The following is a 20,729-nucleotide window of genomic DNA, read 5'->3' as shown; positions in this document are numbered from 1 at the left end:
TTTTTAATAGGTTTATTCAATATTATAAAAACTTAATTCTTTCCAAATTAATCTATACAATTTAATGCCATTGCAGCCTTGATTAGATATGAGCAGATATTTCAAAGGCAAATAAGATTCCAGAATAAGCAAAAAAAAAAAAAAAAATTACCAGCTAAACATTGGTGTTTTTTTTTTTAACCAACAAATAAAACCACAAAGAGATACAAGTTTGCATGAACTATGTTGGAAAAGAAAATGACTTTAAAAGGCAGACACGGGGTGCCTGGGTGGCTCAGTCAGTTGAGCATCTGACTCTTAATTTTGGCTCCTGTCATGATCTCAGGGTCCTGGGATCCAGCCCCAGCTTTGCCCTGGGCTCCCTGTTCAGCAGGGAGTCTGCTGGAGGCTTTCTCTCCCTCTCCCTCTGTCCCTCCCCACACTCCTGCTCGCTCTCTCTCAAATAAATAAACCTTTTAAGAAATAAAAATAGAAATAAAAAGCACATGCTACTAAGAGTCTGTATGCATATGAAACATTAATTAGGTCACCTTATTCACTTGTGTGAATGTAAATTGGTGAAAACACTTTGGAAAAAAGTAGGCATTCTCGGAACCCTGGGTGGCGCAGCGGTTTAGCGCCTGCCTTTGGCCCAGCGCGCGATCCTGGAGACCCGGGATCGAATCCCACGATCGAATCCCAATCCCATGGAGCCTGCTTCTCCCTCTCCTTCTGCCTATGTCTCTGCCTCTCTCTCTCTGTATGACTATCATAAATAAATAAAAAAAATTAATTAAAAAAAAAAGTAGGCATTCTCTTGTAAAGCTGAGAAGGTTTTGTTGGTGTTTGTTGCTGGAATTGCCATTTATTTCCTGTCTCTTTGTCTAGCCTAGTCCCAGTCTATGGTATTTATAAAAGTATAAATACAGAGATCAATGGAACAGAATGGGGAGTTCAGAAATAGAATCAAACACATATGGTCAACTGATTCTCATAAAATGTACCTAGGTAATAGAGGAAATGAAAGTGGTTTCGTTTTTGTTTTTTAGCAAATAGTGCTGAAACAATTGATATTCATATAGAAAAAAAGTGAGCCTGAACAGTTAGGTCATACTACATGCAGTATGCATTCACAATGAAACATAGGACTAAATATCAAAGTGAAAACTGTAGAACTTATAGATAGAAATCTCGGAAGAAACACTTAACAGTGTCAACAGCATTAAACGTAAAAAAGAGATTAAGTTGGACTGCATTTAGATTAAAAGCTTTTCTTCTTGGAAAGATACCACCAGAAAAACTAAAGGTGAGCCATAGAATAAGAGAAAATATTGGCCAAACACATATCTGATAAAGAATTATATCCAAAATACATAGAAAAATTCTTACAAACCCAAATAAGAACACAAACAACTGAATACATATGAGTTCAACAAACCTACCATATGAACCCACCGTTCCATTCCTAGATACTTACTCAAGAAGAATGAAAATAGATGCTCACAAAAAGACTTGCACATGAATGTTTCTAATGATTTTACTGACAATAAACAAAAACAAGATGTGATCCAAATACCTATCTACTAGAGAATGGATGAACACAATGTGCCATAATATATGCAATGGAATACTATTTCACAATAAAAGTAGTAAACTGCTAAGACGGGTAACAACTAGATGAATCTCTATGGGTGAATCATGATGCTGAGTGAAAGGATCAGATATAAAAACTGTATGTTTTCATTTATATAAAATCTGAAAAGATTCAAACTAACCTATTTTGACAGAAGGCAGATCAGCAGTTGCTTGTGATCAGTCTGGATTGGAAGCAAGGATGGATTGGCAAGGGAAAAGAAAATTTTTTAAGGTGATGGAAATGGTCTGTATATTAATTGTGGTGGTAGTTTAATGGGTATATTCATCTGTCAAATCTCATCACATATGTATTTTAAATGGATGCTGTAATTGTATATAATCGTATATAGATTTTACTTCAAAAAATTTGATAAAATGACATCATTAAGAAAATGAAAAGGCATGTCACTGACTGGTAAAAATATTTCTAACGTATATCAGAATATACATTGGAAACATAGATGTATTACATGTAATATATATGCCATATTATATATATATATGCAGAACTCTTGTATCTAGAATATATGAAGAATATCTTAACTCAATAATAAATACACAACCTAAGTTGAAAAAAAAAGGACAAAAGATGTCAATAGACACCTTATAAAGAAGATATATGAATGGACCACTAAGCACAAGGAAAGATGCTCAACTCCACTAGTCCTCAAGGAATGCAAATTAAAATCACAGTAGCTACAATAAAAAAAAAAAAAAGAAAAGAAATTAAATCTACCTAATGGGCATAGATTAATGGAAGCATTCATGCATTTCTGGTGTGAAGGTAACATAGTACAAACACTTTAAAAAAGGAGTTAAACATAGACTTGGATACAATAAATATGTGCAGTAAGTTTTACAGATGACCCAACAATTCTATTTACTTCCAATAGAAATAAAAGCATAAACCTGCACAAAGTATATGCTCATACTTGTACATATTTATAGTAGCTATATTAATAATAACTAAAATAATAGAAACAACTGCCCATCAACAGGAGAGTGGGTATGCAAATTGTGGTATATGATGAAATGCATCTCAGAACTAAAAAGGAACTGCTTACTTATACATGAAACAACATGGATAAATCTCCAAAATACCATGCTGTGCAAAAGAAGCCAGAGACACCAAGTATATAAATATAAACTAAGATTATATTTATATGAAATTCTAGAGCACTCAAGAATAATCTCCCCCAGCTTATTTTGGTTATTTGGGGCATGGGGTTAGGAGACAGGTATTACTTGCAAAAGAGCACATGGGAACATATGGGGGTAATGAACACGCTCTGCATCTTGATTATGGGCATATATACATATTAAAGAATATCCAACAGTACACTTAAATTTGCGTGCATTTTATTGTATGTAACTATATCTTAATGGAGTTGAATTTAAAAATTCAAAAGTGTGGTTAACCAAGGAAAGAGTAAAGGCCATCCAGAGGGCATCAAAGACATTGGTGATATTTTTATCAGGTAATACAATGTGTATTCGGTACAAGGGGACCAGGGGCTTTATTGTATTATATTTTAAACCTTCTATATGTACATCATATCTGTACTTTGTATGGATGAAATACTTCATAAAAAATGATTCAGTTGTGGCCTGGGAGATGATAGTGCCATGCATGTAACTGACAAATATTAATATACCGACTATATTAAAAATTCCTGCAAATCAATAAGAAAAGATAAACAATCCGATAAAAGTTGGGCAAGATCTATGAGAAGGCAATTCAACAAGGAGGAAATATGAAGGTGAATATACATATAAAAAGAGGCTCCATTCAATAATAGTCATGGAAATGCAAATTAAAACTGTCATAAGACACCTATGATCACAACCACCACATAACTAATAAAAAGGTTTGATAATACATTCTGATGAGGGATGTGAATTTAAATTGGTAAAACCACATTGAAAAGCAAATTTTAAGTCAAGCTGAAAAAGAGGTATATTCTGGTCTAGAGGAGCTCTCCTATAGGTACTCAAAGATAAGTATAAATGTTCCTATCAGCAATGTTCATAATAGTGAAGGAGAAGAGGAGGAGGAGGAGAAGGAGGTAGAGAAGGAGGAAGAGAAAAACCAGCTAAATGTCCATCAGCATTATACTGACAGTGGAATATGATAGTACAGTAAAATAAGTATTAATATGGGCAAATTTCAAATCATAGTGTTGGGTGAAAATATTGCTCTATACTTATGAATCTAAGATTTTATTATTTATTTATTTATTCATAAGAAACACACAGAGAGAGGCAGAGACACAGGCAGAGGGAGAAGCAGGCTCCATGCAGGGAGCCCAATATGGGACTCTATCCCAGGATTCTGGGATCACGACCTGAGCCAAAGGCAGACGCTCAATCACTGAGCCACCCAGGTGTCCCTATACTTATGAATCTATACCACATCTCTTAACATATTGTATTAATACCTTTTAATATATATTATATATTACATTAATATATATTAAAAGTTTCAAACTATCCTGAATATTGTTTAGGATTATATAGCCATGTAATTATGAAGAAATTCTTAGCAATGGTAAACTTAGTGATAATATGAGGACTGTAGGTTTCCTAGTTGGGGAGGAAATTAAGAATGCAATTAGCATGAGGTACGCAGGAGCCTTCAATCTTTTAGTGATAATTACTTCTTAAGCTGAGCATTCACTATACGAGTGTTCATTATGAAGGAAATAGAAGATGTGGGCAGTTGTCTGGCCCCAGGAAGCAGCCTTCTGGTGATATGATAAAACTCTATTTCTCCTGACTCAATTCAGTTCCAGTAGCTCAACGGGACTAATGATTTAAAATGGTAATGGATCCTGTTGTGTCCCAAGACAATTTCAGTTTTCCTGGACACAGAAACTGGTCTTCTTAAGATGCAGGAATAGCATAAGGGGATTCAAGTAAAAAGCTGTGAAATCAATTAGAGACAATCATTTCAGGTTCACAAAAGTGCAGCTACACAGAACGGGTCATAAATATCCTACACCTGTGTGCCTAGTAACACAGGATCAAAATCCATGACAGAAGTTTATACCATAACTATGTAAAGAACACTTACATGTCATAGCAAGGAAACTGATAACAAGATACATGGACAAAGTTCATAAACAAAATACTCAGAAAATAGACACAAAGAGCTAAAACATACCAACATTAAAAAAAAAATAAAGATTACTTAAAATACTTAGATTTTATTTATTTATTTATTTGAGAGAGAGAGAGCATAAGCAGGGGGTGCTGACAAGGGAGAGGGAGAAACAGGCTCCCTGCTGAGCAGGAAGCCCGATGTGGGGCTCAATCCCAGGATCCTGGGATCATGACCTGAGCCAAAGGCAGATGCTTAACCAACTGAGCCACCCAGGTGCCCCTACAAACATTTCTTATAATTAGCTGAGAAACTGCAAATTAAGCAAAATGGCAGTTTTTCTGTCCATCAAGCAGGTGAATGTGAAAAAACAAAGATGGTATTATTGCACAGAGTGCAGTAAGAATGACATTTTCCAGTGTACCTTCAGAGAATGAAAATTGATAAAAATCTTTCTGAAAAGTACAGTTAAAAGACATTAGTAGTTTAAAATATTCATGTGTTCTGGGTGAGTAATTAATATTGTGGAATATATTTGAAGGAGGTAGTAAGATGAGCGGACAAAGGTTTATTTGCTTTTGAATCTAACTTATATGTTACATGCTTTGAAAAACTGTGGATATATTTAAAGGAAATGTTGAAGGGAAATGCAGAAGAAAGCTAGGTAGAAATGAACAAAGAAATTCAAAAAGGACTCTTCCTTTGTAAGTAAATACTCAAAAAGAAATGGAGAATGTATATTTGCATAAAAGGTTTTTCTGAAGCGTTATTTATAATATTTAATAATTAAATAAAGCTGTAATGTGCATCAGAAAAAAATTATCATCTTTATAGAGTTGTGGGGGTTTGGTGGGTTTTTTTTAGATATTTATTTATTTATTTATTTATTTATTTATTTATGAGAGAGGGAGAGAGCAGGGGAAAGAGCAGAGGGAGAGGGACAAACAGACTCCCTGCTGAATCCAGAGCCAGGCTTGCCTCTGAGGCTCACAGTCTCACTACCCTGAGATCATGACCTGAGCCCGAATCAAGTCAGATGCCCAATGGACTGAGCCACTCAGGCACCTCCATAATTTTGTATTTTAAAATAATATTAAGGGATGCCTGGGTGGCTCAGTTGGTTGAGTATCTGCCTTCTGCTCAGGGCAGGATCCCAGAATCCTGGGATCAAGTCCTGCATTGGGCTCCCTGCAGGGAGCCTGCTTCTCCCTCTGCCTGTGTCTCTGCCTCTCTGTGTCTCTCATGAATAAATAAATAAAATCTTTAAAAAAACAAAATAAAATAACATTAATAAAAAACAAAATAAAATAAAATAACAAAGGGGATGAGTGAGGACACAAAATGTTTAATAAAAATACACAATACAGGCCACTGTGACTCACAGGATGTCAATGTTATATGTGGGTGGTGAGATGGATATCTCTGCATATGAAAGAAAGAAGAGTCATGTTTCTTCAACAGGTCACCCTGTATCTGTTTCATTTTACAATTTAGGAAAGAAGTTTGTGATCCCAGAGGAGACATGTAAGTTGCTTAGTAAATATTGTCAGAGATTTAGACTTCAGGGGGAAGCTGCCTTAGTTGGATTTTCTGGGTCATTTCCCTCACAATTTTTGCAGCTTCTTTGCAGTGTAAAACTGACTTTGCTATTCATATACCCAGCAACCAGTGTAGTTTTCAAGAATGTTCCCCCAGGTGGCAAAAGTCCCCCTTCAAATGGCCCATTAAATATAGTTTAAAATCACAACAACAGAGAAAAAAAGGCAATCAGCATGCAGCTCTGTAACTCCTGGCTGCCCCTTATAAACAGGTGGTTAAATTCTTGTACCAAACAATTCCTCAAAGGATATTGGTAAAATACCACTTCTGGTTTAAGACTAGGATCTTATTATTGAGTTGAGCAGCTCCAGAAAGGTAAAAAATTCAAGGAGCGGATGTAAAGACAGTTAACATAATAAAGGTTTCTTACTTTTAAGAAATCTCTTCCAGGTCTTTGATCCCAACAATTTTTTGAGCGGTATTTGAGGATATGCATATTAGGGGAGACAAAAGGGAAAGTAAATGAGAAATTACTCTCAGCTGTTAAAAAAAAAAAAAAAAAAAAGTCTCTTGGATCCCAGCAAAAATCCCTCCGTGACAATCTCTGATGGCATAGGAGGAGAGAGATGTGGGTAAGATGAAGGCAGAGGATCCTTCACTGCAAGATTGTTTTAAAGTTCTCCAACAAGCTGCCTCTATGTCACTTTTAGTTATTGGCTCACTTAACTGTGTGTTTGCAAATAATCCTGAATACACAATTACTCCAAAATTGCCTAATATATTAATATAGTAAGATGACTTTGTAGTTTGAGGGTACTTGGGGAAATGTATGTGCTTCACAAGTGTTGATTCACCTATTATCCTGTTAGAAGTGAGGCACATCTGTATTTGTGTTTGCATTTTTAACATTGCCCTGCATTTTCCAAGTGGGTTTTTCTTAAAGGGAGGCCTATTCTTTACAATTTATATTTTAATTGCTCAGATGGATATGTCTCAATATTTTAATAGTTCAAGGACAAATGGGCAAAACTCACAGAAATTGTTGGTTTTAATGGCAAATTAGATGAAAGTAAACAATTAAAAAGTAGGATTTTACTAAGTCAGTGTTTCATGTCAATGAAGAGGATAAAGTTTTTCTGCCTGCATCAATTCTAGAATGCTCCACACAGACACAATTTTTGTGTGAATGTGAAAGTAAGAGATCATTAGATTATTTCTATTAGCCTTCTGCCTCAATTCTCTACCTCTTGTGGGGTCCCCCTTATTGGGCCCATTGGTCTATGCAAGTTCAGATTTGTCTCTAAGAAGAAAACAGGTTGAAGACTGGAAGCATGAAGAAGCATGGTGCTCCTGCCAGCCTAAGAGGTCTTACTGGTATTTGTTATTTTAGGTGCCCAGCAAACAGTGATCCAAAATAATTGTTGTATTATTTCCCTGAGCCTCAGCTCTATCTTAAGGATGCTGCTGTGATCATAGAGGATTCAGAGACCACATGTCTGCTCCTCCAGCTGGGATCCATTCTTAGAATTTGGTTTCTGTTCTGATTCATATCTTGGTTCCAAGTAGGTAACTTTTCTGAGTTACCACCATTCTTCTAAGGGAGTACTTTTTGGATTACTTTGCTCTAAGACTGGACTTAGTCCTTAAACCCTCAAATCAGGCTGCAGCTCATAGGCATCTCCCAGAAGCTTGTCTCAATTCCCATTGCTAAATTTGACCTGTCTTCTACTTTTAGGACTGATCAAATACATGTAGAAATTGTGAACATTACAAAATGTATAAAATTGTTGAATTGTTATGTTGTGCACGTGAAGCTAATATAACATTATATATCAACTATACTTAAATAATAAAATTTTTAAAATAATTGTATGTTAAAAATGGCATATCGGGATCCCTGGGTGGCGCAGCGGTTTGGCGCCTGCCTTTGGCCCAGGGCGCGATCCTGGAGACCCGGGATCGATTCCCACGTCGGGCTCCCGGTGCATGGAGCCTGCTTCTCCCTCTGCCTGTGTCTCTGCCTCTCTCTCTCTCTCTGTGTCTCTCATGAATAAATAAATAAAAATCTTTAAAAAAATAAAAAATAAAAAAAAAATAAAAATGGCATATCAAGGGCAGCCCCCATGGCACAGCAGTTTAGCACCGCCTGCAGCCCAGGTCGTGATCCTGGAGACCCTGGATCGAGTCCCACGTCAGGCTCTCTGTATGATGCCTGCTTCTCCCTCTGCCTATGTCTCTGCCTCTCTCTCTCTGTCTCTATGAATAAATAAATAAAATCTTAAAAAAATATATAAAAAATGGCATATCAAGAACAAAAAACGAGCTTTTGCTATTGAAATAGGGAAACTGAAGGACTCCATAAAAATCTGCTTTTTGCTCCTTTTCCTGCTTCTGTTCTTGCTAGGACCTGTACTCCTACTTTACACATGCCTCAGAATGCAAATAGTGTTTGTCCTCTTTGTAATGGACAGGAGATGATTTCTCTAGAATAGATAACATCTAAGTAAGGACCAGGCAAGAATGGCTGGAGGAAGCTACCATCTACATATCCAACACCACCAGCACTAGATCCCTCAACACCAAGAACCCCCAGCTTCAAGAAATAACACCTGGACCCTCATTTTCATCTATTTGGTTCCAGGATGCCTTATTGGATGTGTACAACAGATCACAATCTTCAATAAAACCCCCAGACCCCAAACAAAGATGAAACTCCTTCCTCTCCTTTCTGAGCCTCTTAGACACACTGTCTATACCTGCTTTCTCTCTATACCTTCAAGAAATTCTTTTACCTCCTGCTGGCTCACTTGTGATTTCTATCCTGGGTGCAGCCAGGGACCCTTTTATCTCATGCTCTGGGATCCTCTCTGGGTCCTTGGACCCAGCCTGTTGGCATTAATATTTGATTGAACAACTGGAAATTTCTTTGGAAAAATATAGGAAAAAATTACTTCGTAATTTACAGCAACAGAAATATGAAATATTTATTAAGATGTAAAGGATGCACATACTCCCTATAAATAATGGAAGGAAACAATGAAAGAAGATGTAACTATCAATGCATCAAAATGTGTATTGCCTTATAGCAAATCAGTAAACCCAAATTAAAAGGGATCAACCAGTTGAGAAAATATAACAAGCTTCAAATGTAGTATAAGACCATTAAAATATATGTATAGAGGGATCCCTGGGTGGCGCAGCGGTTTGGTGCCTGCCTTTGGCCCGGGGGCGCGATCCTGGAGACCCGGGATCGAATCCCACGTCGGGCTCCTGGCATGGAGCCTGCTTCTCCCTCTGCCTGTGTCTCTGCCTCTCTCTCTCTCTCTCTGTGTGTGACTATCATAAATAAATAAAAATCTTAAAAAAAAAAAATAAAATAAAATATATGTATAGATATTATGCATCTTCAAGAAAAGAAGATAAACATCTCAGGAAATAAAAGCAACAGATATGCACAAAATATAGTATTCAGAAAATGGTAAATATGTGTGATATATATACAAAATTCAAAAGATATAACATGAACAAAATGTTTGTAAATGGTAAATATACATTGTGTATAAATATATATATGCATGCATGGATGTGTTTATGTATAAATTCAACACTCTTTGTAATCAAGAGATACAAAGTAATATGAAATACAGATTTTGTCTATCAACTTAAAAGGATTTAATGAGAGAATAGAAATAATATTCTTGAGATCAATGTGACTAGATATTCTTACATTTCCCTAGTGTGAGAGACCTTTGGAATCATTTTCCCTTTAAAACAATTTGGTAATATGCATCAAAATATTGGACTACCTAAATCCATATTTAGAAATTTACCCTAAGAGAAGGGCATGAGAAAATTAGCAAAACAACTGATTATTCCACTGTTTACTATAAAATATTTAAACTAATCTAAATGCCAACAATAAGCTATTAGTTAAATAAACTGAGATACTTGACAAAAAGCCACGAAACTAGTTAACTATTAGAACTGATTCTGGTGAGGAGTGTTGGATGATTTTGAAAAATTTTCATGGTATCACTAAGTTATAAAAAAAAGGCTTATGAACAATGAATGCCCAATAATCCAATTATATATATATGTATACATATAAATATATAAAACATCTGTGTTAATATATGATTGGAAGGATTATAATAACTTAAATAACATACTTTAGTAATAAGTTAATAAGTGATAAGTAAATAATAAATGAGTAAAATTATAAGTTATTGATCTCATATGATAGAAATATTTTTGTCCTGTTTATAATATTATATTTTAGAAATTTTCTACATTGATTACACATAACTAATATAACAATAATTATATTTTACAATTTTAAAGTGTGTGGTTTCTTTGCTTATTCACTAAGCTATTCATTTTTTTTGTTTGTTTTTGTTTTTGTTTTTTTTCACTAAGCTATTCATTAATACGTTTAGCAATTATTAGTGAACAGCTGCAGACCTTTTATTAGGGACTTACGGTACCAAGTAACACTGCCTCTGGCATGGGGCTTGCAGGCTATTGTGTAGCTGGCCAAATAACAATGCAGAAATTTCCTTAATTTTAAACACTTGGGCCATAAAGGAAAAGAACTGACCGGGTGCTTTGGAGGACTTACCACAGGGATCCAATTTGGTGTGGAGATGCAGAGGATGGTTTCCTGAGAAAGTGACATTTAACTGAGGCTACTGCCTGAGGGTGGGTTTACTAAGCAAAGAGGTTAAGAAAGATGGTCTCAGACAGAAGGGAATGATTGCAATACTCCTTTTTTATGGCAGGAAGGAGTATGGTGCATTAGAAAAATTGCAGAAGTGGTGCTGTTGAGGATGGAAAACAATGGGGATGTGTGGAGATGGGGTTTCAAGTTGTAAAACAAGATAGACTGAGTTTGTATATTAAGAGTGGTGGGAAGCCACTACTGCTTCTGTTAAAAGGGTGGGGCGTATACACGAGGTCCAGTCACTAGAGCCTCAGAAATGGTAAGAAATGCTGCTACCTGAAGAGCTCCAAGAACCACTTCTTAATACCTCTTATTCCCTTCCCAAAACTCCTTAACACCATGAAAAATGGCCTTTTCCCTCAAAACAAAACAAAACAAAACAGCAACAACAAAAAACAACCCTTATGTTTCAGATCTCTGCTTAAGGAATAAAAAAAATCCAAAATTAGGATTTCTGTTTTCAACTCACTAGTTTGTCACCACTAACCAACATGGAGTAATGGAGTGCTTTCTACGCCTACCCCCAACTAACTTGCTTGAGATTCTGTTTTCCATCTGGCTCAAAGTTGAAATTCAAAAAAAAAAAAAAAAAAAAAGGAAAGGAAAGGAAACAAACATATAATTATCTATTATCTCTCATGTCTTCTCTATTCTGATCATATTATTATTATTATTGTAATTATTATTATTATTACTGTTTTTCTTATTTGTTGGAAAGGGATTTATCCCTATTTATGCACATTGCAGATGCTTTCAAAGCATTAAGAACCCTGGGAAGTATGTGGATTTTATAATGCTACTTTTCAATGGAAAAAAAAAAAAAAAACCACAGATTCAGAGGTATAAAGTGAACTGCTGAAGTATCACCCTGGGCAGGTTCCATTTCTTGACATTTGAGTGAATACTCTTTTCACCACAACACACCCCCTCCCATTCTATGCAAAGACACTCTATTCCCCCTGGAGAAGTGCTTTGTTTAAGATAAGATACTGGATTCTGGGGTTACATCTGTGTAATTCCCTTTGCATACTGTAGTTAGCATAGCATTATGCTCTTTCAGGTACCTGATAAATGCTTTCGGATGATTGATAGCCAACCTGTGATTTTTCCTGATGGTGCTAGGACAACCTGACATGAGGAATCTTGGGAAGAACAGCTCCCTGAAGAGTATGTAGGCTTTCTGACACTGAGTGACTTAGAAATGGCATGAAGTCAGGTGAAATTGCTACCGTAGTTAAAATGTCCTTTTAAGTAATTACATGTAAAATAGATTTCTCACCATCAAGAAGCTTCAGCTATTAATGGTATAACAACTAACAATAGTTAGATTAAGTCACAAAAGTAAGTTTAGGCATCATGGGCATAAAATCATTTTGGACCTAATGCTGCTCACGTATCACCGTGTTTTCCACGTGGTAATTTAATGCCACTGGAGTTATAAAGAAAGAATAATGACAAGCTAATACTCACTGAGTGCTAACTAATGGGACTGCTAAGCACATTTCTTTATCATTTCATTTGATCTTACTAAAGCTTACAGCATTGTTAATACACTATTATCACCATTTCCCAAACACCAAAACTGAGCCGAGGAGAGATTTTGAAGTTCACCGGAGGTCATAGAGCCAGAAAATTGCAAAATCTAATTTGTCTGATACAAATTTCTTGCTCTTAACCACTCAGCTATACTGCTTATGCCTAGATTTATAATGAAAGGAACAGATGGCTGGTCCAGGTAGTTGGTTTTGGAAGTAGTTTATTGAGACCCTGGATCTAAACATCCTCAGGAAAAAAAAAAAAAGAAGAATGAAAGAAGAATAATCAGGGAAATTACTTATAGGGCTATGCAAAATTAAGTTTTAAGAGAATTAAAATAAGAGCTGTATATATTAATGTAAAATACATGTGAGAAATCTAACTTTTGTAGATAGAATATTCACATTAGCATGATCAGTGCATTCTTTCCTTATAGGAAAAAGGGAAGCAAATATACAAATGTGCAATGATCATACAATAAGGCAAACACAAATAAGTTTTATAATTCAAATATTTAATGGCATGCAGCCGAAAAGTTTGATGTATCCATAATGTGAGGGTGGCCTTGACAATGATATCTATATGGTAAAAGTACAATGCACAAGATTCCCTATTTCAAATCAGAGATTATACATTTAATAATGTTAGTAAATAAAATGCATTAAATGAAATATGTACATTTATTTCCAATAGACCATTCATCACCTAAGCCTGGATGAAGTCTAAGTCTTAATCTGGAGCTACACCAGAAGATGTCACCACCTCATGCCAGAATTTTAACACTTTGACACATGTTGAGCCAACTCAACCTATTTCAAGGATGCCAACTATTAGAACTGTGAAATTTCTTTCTCCTTCTTTCCTCAGATAAATAATTTATGATAGAGTTAGTAAGTAGGGTTTTAAGAGTAATAATCATCTATTGACAGAGGCTTTATGACATGCTGTGTTAAGAAGGATTCTGAGGTATTATCGAAGATGAATGGAAAACTGTAAGTTAGTTCAATTGACTAATGAGTGCAAAGGGAGGGGGCTGACATGATTCCAGATATTTGTCTTCTCTGAACTAAGATGGAAGCCTAATAACCTAAGTCATTTGAGTCATAAAGTTAGGCACTTAAAAAGAAGGACCATACATTTTACTTTCTTCGTAACACACTAGATTCTACGATACTAGCAATTTCTATTTTTTCTTTTACCTTTTTGTTTTCTTTTACCTTTCTTACAAAGTCAGTCAATAAATATCTTCTGCTTTGTCCTATTCACTTAAATAGTACAGCCCTCATCCGCACACCTGGGTCAGTAGAAAAAGTGAGTCAGGATATAGCATTTATGTCAACTTTGATGAACACAACTTCTATTATAATGCTTTCACTTGGTTGCAGGTGACCTTGTAAACAATTTGCCTAAGAAAATCTTTTCAGTATTACTACTGACACCTTGTATAGAAGAGTAACCCTCCTCATGTTGGTGTTCATAGGCTCTCAATGGTAGGTCCCATTAGAAGAACTAGGTCCACACCAGAGAAGGTCCAAATTAGTGAGGCAATCAGGATTGTTTTATTTAGATGAAGAGCATGCCCTCATTTCTTTCAAAACACCTTCAGCCAAGCTCAATTGACCCCATATTTCCAAGATAGGTCTCAATTGCTCAGCTCCAAGGAAATAGCAATTTTTATTTGATCTTTGATGTCTTATAGGACGGAAGTAGGCAGGGGGTTTGCATATTCAGAGATGAAGAATGGGAGGATTTGAAGCACACAGAGAAGAAAGGGATGAAGCTGACAGACAAGAGGTAGTGCATTTGTTCTTTAAAAAAGAAACCATTATGGTTTCTTGGGCTGGCTTCACAGATGATGGGAGCCTCCCATTTCTTCTTATTTACCCTTCTCCTCCTCCTTTCCCTTTTGTCTTTCTCCTTATTCTTTCTACTCCTCTTTATTTACTACATCTTTCCCCTTCCATCTATCCTATCAATCATGCTGTTGTTCCAGGGATTTGTAATGCCGACATTTCTTATACCAAAAGTTTAATCTTTATTCCTGGTCTTCCCGACTGTCGATTTCCTCCTGCTCCAGTAAAATCAGTCACAATATGCACAAGGAAAATTGAGAACCCTTGTACTTCTCTATCATGAATTTCAGTTTAGTTCAAGAAGGCAAAACAATTGGTCTCCTGTCTCCTTTTCTTTGGGTTATGTCAGTGTCTCTTGGTTTTCCAGAAGTAAGGAAGTCATGCCAAGCTCTGAAGACAAATGTGACAAAGTAGTTTGCTCTCTATCCCCAAAAGTCTTAAGAACTGTCTCCTATACACCATTATTGCCATCTGATATTTATAAACACTTCCCTGTATTTCTGCTCCAACAGAAATTACTCACTATGTCTGTAAGGCCAGTTATGTCCAGTGTACTTAAATACTATGCTCCATATCCACCTTGCTACTTTGTCTCCATGGAACATTTCTTGTTTCATATCCTTATCATCTCTCAGTGTAGTTATTGACACAGTCTCTCCTCTGTTCCTAACACCATTTTCTGCATATTTTGGACCATCCTTTTTTTTTAAGACTTTATTCTTTTTTTTTTAAATTTTATTTATTTATTCATGAGAGACACACACACACACACACACACAGAGAGAGAGAGAGAGAGGCAGAGACACAGGCAGAGGGAGAAGCAGGCTCCATGCAGGGAGCCTGATGTGGGATTCGATCCCAGGACCCCAGGATCACACCCTGAGCTAAAGGCAGACACTCAACCACTGAGCCACCCAGGTGCCCCTAAGGATTTTATTCTTAAGTAATCTCTACATCCAATATGGGGCTTGAATTTATAATCCTGAGATTAGGAGTCACATGCTCTCCCTACTGAGCCAGCCAGGTGCCTCAACTTTGGGCCCTCTTGATATAAATTTAAATCTTATCTTTCTCTGAGTCCTAACAAATATGATCATACCATTCTCCTTTTTATAAATAAGAATACCTTATCTTTAACTAACACAGAAATCACCAGTTAAGCTTTATTAAATTTTCTTCTTCTTATATTTTGGTTACCCTCAGTCTAGGGAGCAGCCGCTAAACCAAAATCTAGGACACACAAACACGCACACACACACACACACACACATGCATGAACACACAATAAATTTCCAGGCCCAGATATTCCATTATCTTGATTGCCTGCAAAGCTGGTTTTCTCTTCCTAAATCATGCCAGTGTTTTACCACTGAATCACTCATAGTCTTTCTCCAAGATCTCTTATCTTGAGCTTTACAAGTATGAACTCTGAGATCAGCCTTGTACTAGGTAGTGCGACGAAGAATCAGCCATCCACTGGGAAGCTACTATCTTCAAAGAACCATTGTTCAGAAAAATCATTGAACAGTAGTACAGTAAGGAAGGAAAGAGTAAAAAGGACTAACACAGAGACTTGGAAGAAAGAGAATCTTACTCTACCTCCTAACTATATTCTACACTAACTCTCCACTACTTCTAAGTGATGTAAGAATACACAGATAAATGATGACATGAGGATTTTTTCCAGATCCTTAATCATACTCTGGAACGTACCTAACATTTGTCATGTATGTCTTCTAGTTTTGGAACTCTTTGCTATAACCTAGAAATGTGCATGCGTTCAAACATGGTGGATTAATTCTAATCCATCTAATAAACAAGATTATGAGCCTCTCATGGGAAAGTTTATGTCTTACTGATCTGAGGATGGTGCTAAATCCAATGAAAATACTCCTGAAATGAATTAATAAAGCAGTAAGTGTGCAAATAAATAAATGTTAAGATAGATATTTTTAAATAATGAGAATATTTCTAAACCTGACACATGCTTCTTTTAGAAAAGTGTGAATGAAATGAGGATTGTGCATATAATTTGTCAATATAACCAGAGTGCATGTGTGTGGCCAAACGCTTTTTCCTTCTCACAAGGAAATTGTGGTAAGTCCTAATCAGGTGGGAGCTGTAGCTTTTGCCTGATTTTGTCTGTGTGTTATGCCATTCTCCTGATTTCATGATATATGCTGATCCAGTTATTTTGATCCAGATCTAATGTTCATAAATGTTCATTCAAACTGATCACCTTCTCGTGGTTTACATTATATTTTAATATAATTGTTATTCTCCTATAAAAATTGTTTCAGTGTTCAAATTTTAAAAGACAAATGTCATTAACCTTAATTATATAATTATATATAATTCTAGTTTGTATTGTCCAGTTTGCATGCAGAAAGGCATGAAATGCATATGCTCTAGAAAGTATGAGTCTCCTAAAATAGTCTTCCTTACACTTTTTATGCGAAAGAATCACCTGAGGGATCTTACAGATGATGCAAGATTCTGACTCCATATCTCTGGGGCAGGACCAGAATTCAGCGTTTCTAACAGGCTCAGTGGTGATGCCAATGTTGCTGTTCCAAGAACCACACGTTGAATAGCAAAGTCCTAAATAGGCCTGCCTCAAACATGTCTTGTAAATGTCTGTGGCTTTTCATGGGAAGAAAATATCTTGAAATGTGAGTCTTATCTTTAATGGGATGTCCTCCATAACTTGAAATCTATTTACGTCATTGTTTTCCAAAGTGAGCTGTGTGATAAACAAGCTCTGACAACTGCCAAAACAGCTTCTTAAGAAAAAATGCTTTATGATTAAACAAATATGGGAAATGCCAAATAAAGTAAAGAAAGATTTCTTGAAGGATTTTTTGAATCTTAGAGATGCTAAAAGCTTTTATGAATCTCTAGGAGAGGTTGGATTATCCAGTTTCCCAAGGCTTCACTGGCCATTAAGAAAAAAAAAAAAAAAAGTGTCCCTCATGAAGGATAATTTTGGATTCCTGTTCCAGAAAACACATAAATCCAGATTCTGTCTTATGTCTAACCACCAAAACTTTTTTCCTTATTTCCTACCCCAGTCCAGGGCTACACACTGCCCATTTTCAATTTTGCTGGGGTTTATAGTTAACAGTTTTGTATTTATGTATGTGTTTAAAAACCTGTACTACTTGTTCTTCTTTTCAAACACTGCTGAGCTTATTGGTTGGCTGTCTCCAGGATAATTGAATTTGAGAATTGAATTTGCAATTTGCAATAGAAAATGGTATCATCATATGACTGCAAATAAGGACTCTCTGACACATGACCAGAGGTTTGTTCAGTGTTTTATGGGGAGAAATGAAGCAAATGATGATTTACCCTGACCTTTGGGCTTTCTGGTTACTGCACTATCAGGTCCTTCTGAATGGCCGTGGTCATTCAACTACCTCTGCTGCAGTCTACAGAAAAGCTGGATTCAGGCTACCATGCTCACCATGGTGATAGAGTAGACATTATACTGACCAATTTTTAGGAATCCTTTGGTAGAGCTGTAGTATAGACCTTCTTTGGCTGCTTTTTGCTTCTGAGAGTGAGAAAGGACACTTAAATCCTAGGTGAACAGATTGGTCCTCTCCCAGAGGTCATGACAATTACTACCTCTTGTGTCAAAAAAAAAAAAAAAATACCAATCTGATTTGCAACTTATGGAAGTAAAGCACCTCTCACTTCTGAAGAGAGTGGTAGATTTCATTCATCTCAATCAAATAATTCACACTTGCCACTGCTATGGGATTGCCTAGGGCTTAGAGATCTGACTGGGTGAGCGATATAAGGAAAGAAAAGTTATGATAATCAAAGTGGCAAAACCTTGAGTGGATGTGAGATTTGAAAGAGGTGCCTGAATAAAGACACAAATGGGAGACATCCACTCTAATCCTGCACCTGCATCTCCTTACTGACTAAGAAGATATGGAGTCAATCAGACTATACGGAGAGCGAGATAAATCATATCCTGGGCTTTTATTTTGTTTTGCTTGTTTTCAATTGTACATACAAAGGTTAAAGAGGTAGGAAGCCTACTATTAAATTATTTTTAAAAAACATATTTTGAAACATTATCCACTCTGTTTCTCCCAAACTTTAAAATAGTTCTTGTATATCCTTAGAAATGACACAATTAAAGTAGACCTAATCTTATTTTCCCTGAATAAGACAAATGAACAGGGCAATAAAGATCTAGTGTGCTTTGTAAACATCTAATCAATGATCCTCTGGTTAAGCCAAATCTGTTCTGGAAATAGAGAAGTAAGAAGAGACCCGGATAAGAATAATGTTCATCATTATTTTGGCTTTGGAAGAGAAAGATAAGCCCGGTGAAAGGACATCCAAGCAAATGAGAATAGAGATGAATGTGTTGAGGTGAGTAAAAGAAATATAGAGTGAAGATGGGAGAAGAGGAGAGAGAGGGCTCATTAATAAACAGGGAAGAAAAATCATGTTGACTCATCAGTTAGTTAACTGTATAATGTAGAGCTTGAATTTTCCTTCTCTCTCTCTCTCTCTCTCTTTTTTTTTTTTTTTTTTTTTTTTTTTTAGAGAGGGAGAGAGAATGATAGGGGAGGGGCAGAGGGAGAGAGAAAATCTCAAGCAAGTTCCACACTGGGTGAGGAGCCTGAGGCGGGACTCAATCCTATGACCCCAAGATCATGAAGAGCCCAAATCAAGAGTCGGACACTGAAGCGGCTGAGGCCCCCAGGTGCCCCTGTATAACTTAAATATTAATTCTTCCCCGCTGGAAAACCACAAAACAAAACAGAAGAAGGCTCTGAGGGTGTAGGTGGTAATGATGACCTCCTGAGCAGGGAAGAGAATATCTATCCATATGTTTTGCCAGTCCACATGCAGGAATGTACAACCTTTGCTGGGAAAACCACTCAGCACCATATCTCTCATGCAGGGATGCTTTTATAAGGGAGGAATGCAAATAAAAAGCCTGCATTGCCGTCACAATTGGCCTGTGAACCACTCTTCTTTTTTTTCTTTTCCTTTTAAAGATTTTGTTTATTCATGAGAGACACAGAGAGAGACAGAGACCTAGGCAGAGGGAGAAGCAGGCTCCCTGCAGGGACTCGATCCCGGAACTCCAGGATCATGTCCTGCACCAAAGGCAGATGCTCAACCACTGAGCCACTCAGGCATCCCTAAACCAATCATCTTAATAGTATTTTTATATTTACAGGAGATTTAATTTTATATCCTGACAATAAAAATACCTTGAATCAATGGCACATAGACATAACCAAGGATACCTTATTTTTTATTATGAACACATTTTTCACACATAGAAATATAAAAAGCATACTTTTACGTTTGATGCTCAAACATTAATATTGAAATTATGCCACATTGCTGTCAGAACTTTTCAAAAAACGATTTATTTAAATATGTAATTAACATCTTATATTATCCCTCTGTCCTCTCCTGCTTTTCAGAAAGATAACATTTTTGCTCGTGGGCTTCTATTTATTTAATCCATTTGTAGGCTACTATAAAATATTGTTTTTAGTGTTTTCACTTTTAAAATATATGATATCTTACTGTAAGTATTGCTTTGCAACTTGCTTCCTTCTCTTAGTATTGTATTTTAAGGTTTACTCATGCTGCTAGTTTTAGATCCAGCTGATTCATTTATTTTTTTTAAATTTTTAAATTGTTTTTAGTTTTTTAAACTTCTTTATTTAAGTTCAATTTAGTTAACATAAACTGTATTATTAGTTTCAGGGGTAGACTTTAGTGATTCATCAGTTGCATGTAACTCCCAGTGCTCATTACATCAAATGATCTCCTTAATACCCATCACCCAGTTACCCCATCCACCCAACAGACTCCCCTCCAGCAACCCTGTTTGTTTCCTAGAGTTAAAAGTCTCCTGTGGTTTGCCTCCCTCTCTATTTTCATTTTATTTTATTTTCCTTCCCTTCCCCTATATTCATCTGTTTTGTTTCTTGATTCCATATGAGTAAAATCATATGGTATTATCTTTCTTTGACTTATTTTGTTTAGCATAATATCCTCTAGTTCTATCTACATTGTTGCAAATGGCAAGATTTCATTCTTTTTGAGAGCTGAGTAATATTCACTATATATACATCTTTATTCATCCCTCTGTCAATGGATATCTGAGCTCTTTCCATATTTTGGCTCTTTTGGACATTGCTGCTGTGAACATTGGGGTGCAGGTGCCCTCTTTGAAACACTATGTTTATATCCCCTGGATAAATACCTAGTAGTACAATTGTTGGGTCATAGGGTAGCTCTATTTTTAACTTTTTGAGGAACTTCCATACTGTTTTCCAGAGTGGCTGCACTAGTTTTCATTCTCACCAGCAGTGAA

At 36.2% G+C, this 20,729-nt stretch overlaps 1 long non-coding RNA gene across 1 annotated transcript in view; it reads left to right on the top strand.

The window, feature by feature from the left end:
* Nucleotides 1–7,686: 7,686 nt before the first annotated feature.
* LOC144297463 (uncharacterized) overlaps nucleotides 7,687–20,729 on the top strand; it is a 35,494-nt gene continuing 22,451 nt past the window's right edge. Inside the window, exon 1 of the long non-coding RNA XR_013364521.1 lies at nucleotides 7,687–7,815. This is a non-coding gene — a long non-coding RNA (uncharacterized LOC144297463). The remainder of the gene's footprint in view (nucleotides 7,816–20,729) is intronic.

This window comes from Canis aureus, chromosome 2 (genome assembly GCF_053574225.1).
Source record: "Canis aureus isolate CA01 chromosome 2, VMU_Caureus_v.1.0, whole genome shotgun sequence".
Classification (NCBI taxonomy): Eukaryota; Metazoa; Chordata; class Mammalia; order Carnivora; family Canidae; genus Canis; species Canis aureus.
This window is presented reverse-complemented; position numbering and strand designations above follow the sequence as displayed.